The following is a 7,418-nucleotide window of genomic DNA, read 5'->3' as shown; positions in this document are numbered from 1 at the left end:
CATGGTGGCTGGATTCCAAGAGCAACCTACTAGTTTCTTAAGGTTTGGTCCTGGAAACCTGCACAGTGTCACTTCTGTTGTGTCACACGGCTTAGATTCAAGGGGAGAAGACATACGCCCTCATCTCTGGATGGGAGGAGTATCCGAGAATTTTGGATACATATAAATTTCATCATACAACCCATAGGCTAGGTAGTGGTCTATAACATGGTCTGGCTCAAAAAGATAAACTGGGTTAACTATTTTCTCTTTTTCAAAAATTTAAATTAAGTAATGCATTGGAATAATCTAGTTAGAAGTGGGAGGTAGAGTTGGAAGAAAACCATGACATATAGACAAGGCAATGGGTAAACCAAGGTTATGAAGAAGCAGAAACTATGAGAAAGCAGAACATCTGTTGAGTAGAGATACAATGAAGAGAGGAGAAATGAAGTGAAAGAAAGTTCATGTAGCCCTGGGTAGGGGCCATAGTAAGAGAGGGGAGTCTCTGGAATGGCCCCCCTGTCTGGCAGTTCCTGTTCAGTTCCAGGTCATTTGTTGCTTTTGACGTTGGGCTTTTCTTTCTTACCCAGTTTTCTAGGTCACAGTTAATAATAATGTCCTACATGGCAATAAGCTGTGCTGAAATGAATGAGGCTGGGAAACAAGTTTCTTCTTTCCTCAGAGTTTTTACTGATGTGATGGTGAGAGCCACCATTAGAGAGAAATAACTGTGTGAAGTGGTGCTGCTGAGTAGTGAGAAAGAGCCACTCTGCTCAGTATGTCCACCTGAACTTGACCATCATAGGCTGAGAAAAGGAGTGGGAAGCGAGCATGAGAAAATAACGCCTTATTTCTGAAGATGGATTGTTTTAGAATGCATTTTGAAATGGCAATGAATAACCAGTAGAGGTCTGGTTTTATCCCAACCACAGGGATTATTTTTGTAAATAAGGAATGGAAAAAAAACTTCAAAATACATTTATTCAATAGGTTTTCCCTGAAATTTGAGAACATTTGCATTATCTGGTATATATTGGTCACATGATTACTTAATTCAATGGCATACACTTTTTAAAAAATTTATCTTACTCAAGTATAGTTGATTTACAATGTTGTGTTAACTTCTGCTGTACAGCAAAGTGATTCAGTTATACATTATATATACATTCCTTTTCATAGTGCTTTATCACAGGGTATTGAATATAGTTCCCTGTGCTATGCAGTAGGACCTTGTTGTTTATCCATTCTATATATAATAGTTTGCACCTGCTAATCCCAAACTCCCAGGACATCCCTCCCCTCTCTCCATCCCCCTTGGCAGCCACAAGTCTGTTCTCTGTCTCTGAGTCTGTTTGTAGATAAATTCATTTGTGTAATATTTTAGATTCCACATATAAGTAATATTATATGATATTTGTCTTTCTTTTTCTGGCTTACTTCACTTAGTATGACAATCTCTACATACATCCATGTTGCTGCAAATGGCATTATTTCATTTTTTTACGTCTGAGTTGTATTCCATTGTATATATGTACCACATCTTTTTTATCCATTCATCTGTCGATGGATATTTAGGTTGTTTCCATATCTTGGTTATTGTGAATAGTGCCGCTATGAACATAGGGGTGCATGTATCTTTTTGCTTTATAAGTCTTGTCTGGATATATGGGTGGCATACACTTTTCAAAGAAGTATGTTGTTACCCAAGAAACTAGATGTTTTCCCAGTACTCTTAAATGGGGTGTTTGGAGTTCACCTACTGCTATATATTGAGCTTCTTATCTAAAGGGATAGTTAGGCACAATGATTATATTAAATAACTATAATAAGTATTAAATGTTAGTGTGTCATGGTGAAAATATGTAAAAAGCCCAGGACTTTTTCAAAGAATGACCTTTGTCAGCAGGTACAAACCTCCCCTGACCTGACTTCACATTGTGTCTTTCCTGTCACGGCAAGAGCAGCTCAAAACATGCAACTTTATTCGCAGAATTTTAAGTGAGTCAAAGAGGTCTGTACAAAAAAGACATATATTAGTATTACTCGCATGAATAGTTAAGCAGTCACTAAGATACCACTATTGAAACAGCATTGACTCCAAGAATATCATCTTCTTATTAGAGAGAATAAAGAATTCTGAGTTGTGAATAATACTAATATATGTTGTATGATATGAAGTCAGGTTAGGGGAGGGTTGTACCTACTGACAAGGGTCATTCTTCGAAAAACTCCTGGGCTTTTTACACATTTTCACCACGACACACTAACATTTAATACTTATTGTAGTTATTTAACCTAATCATGGTGCCAAAGATATAATTGATCTTTCTCCTGTAGGGGGAACATAGAGTAACAATGCTCTAATTTTGTATGTCTCTGTTCTATAATGACAGGCTGTCATTTCCTATCATTTACCAGAGGTGATGAACAATGTGTGTAGGCTGAGTGTAGTTGCTTAGTAACCACCTTTTAAAACTTTCTTAAGTGTAATTGCCTCTCTGCCAGGGAAACGTTGATCCAGCTAATTTGCCCTGAACCACTCTCTAAGCAACTCAACATATTAAACACCCCAATGCTTTTAATTTCAAATTATTTGCCTTTTTAAATCTAAGGTAAGCCACCTTTGTTATGACCATTATTTGTCTTTGAACAAAGTAAGACTTCCAAATGATTATTTGTACATTGCCATTTCCTCCGCTGTTTTTCTGTATATCTTTTCATATTGCTTTTTTTAACAGTTGAGGATAGAAACTTGTGAAGAATCATGAAAATCTTCAGTTGCATTCTGAATGATTCTTAATGCTTTCAAACACCACCAATCTTTAACTGTGTATCAAAACGTGCACCATATGAATGCTTTCTTTGCTTCTGTCCTTGATCCCACTTCTTGCGGTTAATTGAACACCTATATTGCTATTGAAGAAAATGTAGAGTCTAAGCGGACACCTAGCACATAACTTCAGTTTTTATAGTTGTGTCTGCCCATGCACACTGACTTGGAGGAGAAAATGGTCCAAAGCTAGAATTCTGTTAAATATGTATTGTTAGTATTGCAGGATAATATTTCAAATCATTAATTGCTGCACTATTTCAAGTCCACCTTGTATAGTTGCCCAGTTCTTCCCATGTGGCGAGAAAAACTCAATGTAGGAATAATTCACAGCTGAGGACAAAGCCGACTTATTCTTTGATTCTAAGTTTGAGGTGATTGTGAGATAGAAGAGACCAGAAATGGATTTGAGGAACTGAAAGAACATGTTTATATTTCTGCCTGCTAATCCCCAAACTTAATAAATGACATCCAAGCTAGAGACTAGGAGAGACTTAGAGAGAGGACAAAGGAAATTAGAATCAGTATAGTGACTTCACACCCAAGTGTATGTCTCCACCCTCTCAAATCTTCCTTACATCTCAAGATCCCAGAGAGGAATGTCCCAGGTGAAATTTGGAACAACTGCAAGCCTCCAGAGAAATCCCTTGGTCTATGTTGTCTCAGCAAAATGGCGGAATGGTATAGATGGAAAAGAGTGGGACAGAGACACTATCCTCCCCTCAAAAAACACACCACTTTTCTCATGGATCCTGAGATCCAGTTACTCCTGGAGCCCCAGCATGGGGACACAGAAGTTAGCTATGAGTGAGAGCTGATAAACCACATGCCAGGAGGTCACCTTACAGGGTTGAGAAGGTCTTCACCAAAAGAATGCTGTTTGTGCTTTCAGCCAGGGACAAGATAGATTGCAGAACTGAACCCAGAGGGCTGGCAGCACCAGAGAGCAAAGAGGGAGCTGGTGGTCAAGAGCTCTGAGCTCTGCCTGAGGAAGCACTGAACACCTTAAGAGGACAGACAAGTTACACCCCCAGGGGACACCAGCAGAGACATGATCTCAGAAAGGTGACATATAGCCTACCAGTGCCGTAACGCTCCCACCTGGACTCAGATAGTATCCCAGAGAGAAGGATGGAGGAAGACAGAACATTTAGTTCACTAAGGTTTTACCTGGTAAGTGATTTGATTGCAAGTTGGAATTGATCGAGTGAAAGATCACTGCTGGACCAAGAAGATCCAGGAACTACTTGTTTTAAGTTGCCTCTCCTTATACAGACCGGCGAAACAGATTTAATTGTTATACAAGTAAAGTGAACATGTTTGCACCCTGTTAATTTGTACCTGTGTGGCTCAGCCTGCTTTTGTGTTGAGATGGCAGGGGTTGAGGGGATGAGGGTGAAGGGGGCAGAGGAGTGTATTGAAGTTTCTATCCCATATGGGGTAGTTTGGTGATATGATGGAGAGTAGACAATCTGAAACAGGCAACCAGTTTTCTGTTTGGAAACAAATTATTTGATTCTACTGAATCTGATTTTTCTCATCTGCAGGAAATAGGAAATGTTCAACTTCATAAGGTTGTTGTGAGGTTATGAGATGAAATATACTACACTTTTGGCACACAGTGTCTGGAATATAATCACGGTATCGTATTCTTGACCTCCAGTGTGCCCCTTCGTCCCCACCCCACCCTCATTCACTCCTACCCCTCACCATGAAAGAAGGTTCCATATAGGCAGAGCTTCTGCTTTATTCACATTCGTATCCATAGTGTCTGGCACAAAGTAGGTGCCCAAAAAAATAGCTGTTGAATGAATAAATTGGGAAGGAGCTCTGGAGAGATAGCTGGGAGTATTAAAGTGGGTTCTACCCATAGGGTAAGTCCCAAATGAAAGGAAAAAACTTAGACTTCAGTGAGGTAAATGGAAGAACAGATGGTTGTGAATGAGTCTCAGGAGAGCAGGTTTTGATCACAGGGACGGAAACAGAAAACAATCATAGTCATAGGCACACATATGTTGACAATAGAAAGGAAATACATAGCCATGGTCCACACTGGCGAAAAAATCCTGAGCTATAGAATCATACCTTTATAGACCACTGTTGTTTTTTCCAAAAGTATGTGTATGTTTATGGGGAAGTGCGTGTGTGTGTGTTTCTACTGTGTGTTTCTGAGTGTCTATAAAATACTTGGATTAGATTTTTCATTCTGACCTGCTTGTTTTGGATCTCTATATCTATCTACTTATCTATCTATCCATCTATCATACGCAAAATGAGTTTTTCTGTATGAAAAATGTAAACAATAGAATTTAACTGCATCACAAGGTCAGTACTAATGCTTTAAGAATTTTTTTTCTTTACTTCTAATGCTTTAAGTAGCTTTAAAAGCTTGTAAAGATGAAGAAAATTTTTAAAGATTTTCATTTGACATTTCAAGACCACTGTAGGTTTTTAGACTATAATTAGCCCTTAGACCTGGCTCATTTATAAAATGGGTAACAGAATTGACCTTGGAATAAGAGCAAAATCGTAAAGGATGATGGGATTAGGACATAGTAAACCTTCTTTCTTTTCCTTTTGTAAAAATTTTAAAAAAATCCTTTAAAATCTGTAGTTTTCATTATTTTATCATAACTGCTAGGAATGATGGGTAATAGTTTTCTGAAGGAATTAAATTTTATATTTCTAATATTTAAAGAGATTTAATATCCTTGACAAAGTAAGTGATGCTCTTTAATTCTGTTTTTCTTGAAAATCCTCCTCATTTGATTTCCATATTCTTTGCCACATTAAGGAATGCCCTCTGTACAAAGTGGTCTGCCCTAATGTTATGGCATTCTCATCAAGCTATAAGTAAATGCTCTTTTATTTATGAGAAAAGGAAAAGGTTCTTATGTTTTTTTGAAAATAGCTATTTGAGTATGTCATCATTGAATAATGTAGAACAAACGTTTCATGCTTCCCATAAAGATCTTTCTCTAAGACCAGTAGCAGAAAAGAGTTGTTTAGGAGAAGCTAATAGAATCCAGCTGAGTGGGAAGGAGTTGTTCTAGTGATTCTCGAACTTTAGCATTGTAAGAATCACCTGAAGAATTTGTTAAACTGCAAATCTCTGGGCCTTGTACCCAGAGCTTTTGATTTAATGGATAGTGTAGTTGATTGAATGGTGGCCTCCAAAAAGATATATTCACATTCTATCCCATAGAATCTATGAATATTACCTTATTTAGTCACCCTGGATTATGGGGGTGGGCCCTAAATCTAATGATAAGTGTCTTTATAAGAGATAGCACAGAAGAGGAAAAGACACACATGGGAGACAGCCATGTGAAGGCAGAGATTGGAGTTTTGTAGCCACAAGCCAAGGAACACCTGGAGCCACTAGAAGCTGGAAGAGGCAAAGAATGATTCTTCCCTAGAACTTGGAAGGACACGTAGTCCTGCTGATGCGTCAGTTTCCAACTTCTGGCCCCTAGAACTGTAAGAGAATACATTTTTGTTGCTTTATTGTAAATTGTTAGAGCAGCCCTAGGATACTAATACAGGTGCAGATCAAGACCCTGCATTTCCTACAGGCTGGTGCTCTGGTAAGTGGACTATGATTTGAATAGCACGGATTTAGTAGATGCTGCAAGTGTAGATGAAAAAGGAATCCAATCCAGGTATTCCATGAAATAGTTGAATGCAATACATTTATTTATTTATTATTTATTTATTTATTTTCATTAAAAAGTTTAAAAAAATTTTTGGCTGCCTTGGGTCTTTGTTGCTGCACACGGGCTTTCTCTAGTTGTGGCGAGCAGGGGCTACTCTTTGTTGCGGTGCATGGGTTTCTCACTGCGGTGGCTTCTCTTGTTGCAGAGCACGGGCTCTCGGCGCGTGGGCTTCAGTATTTGCAGCATGCGGGCTCAGTAGTTGCAGCGTGTGGGCTCTAGAGCACAGACTCAGTAGTTGTGGCACATGGGCTCTAGAGTGCAGGCTCAGTAGTTGTGGCACATGGACTTAGATGCTCCGTGGCATGTGGGATCTTCCCGAACCAGGGCTCGAACCCGTGTCCCCTGCATTGTCAGGCAGATTCTTAACCACTGCGCCACCAGGGAAGTCCGGAATGCAATAAATTTAGATCATCAAACTGTTTAGGATAGCTGAAGATGAGCAAGAATGAAACTAAGAAGTTAGCTTGAATTACTTTCTCTCCTTTTTGATAGTTCCTGCTGCCGTAAGTGTTCTATGCTCACAGGAGCCGGTTAACTCCTGGGTATCCTCTGGCCTCAGTTTAAACTTTATTTCCTGGATGGAAGCTTCCAGATTAGGTTAGCCTTTGTTGTAACACTCCAACAGCTCTCTGTACTTCTTTGTGGCATTCATTACCATAGTAATGATTGTCTAATATCTGACTTTGTGGAACATTGTAAATGTTAAAAGGACAGAAGCCACAAGATTCTTATGCATGGCTGTACCCAGTTCTTAACGCAGAGTCTGATACACAGTAGGTATTCAAAAAACTTATCAATGAAAGGAAGTGGAGCCCTGCCCTAACTAAGGTAGAATTAGTTTCAGAGATCACTACTCTGAGTAGAATGTTTGCTGTTTCCCTATTGACTGC

Source organism: Balaenoptera physalus (assembly GCF_965194825.1).
Source record: "Balaenoptera physalus genome assembly, chromosome: 3".
Lineage (NCBI taxonomy): Eukaryota > Metazoa > Chordata > Mammalia > Artiodactyla > Balaenopteridae > Balaenoptera > Balaenoptera physalus.
Note: the sequence above shows the minus strand (reverse complement) of the source record.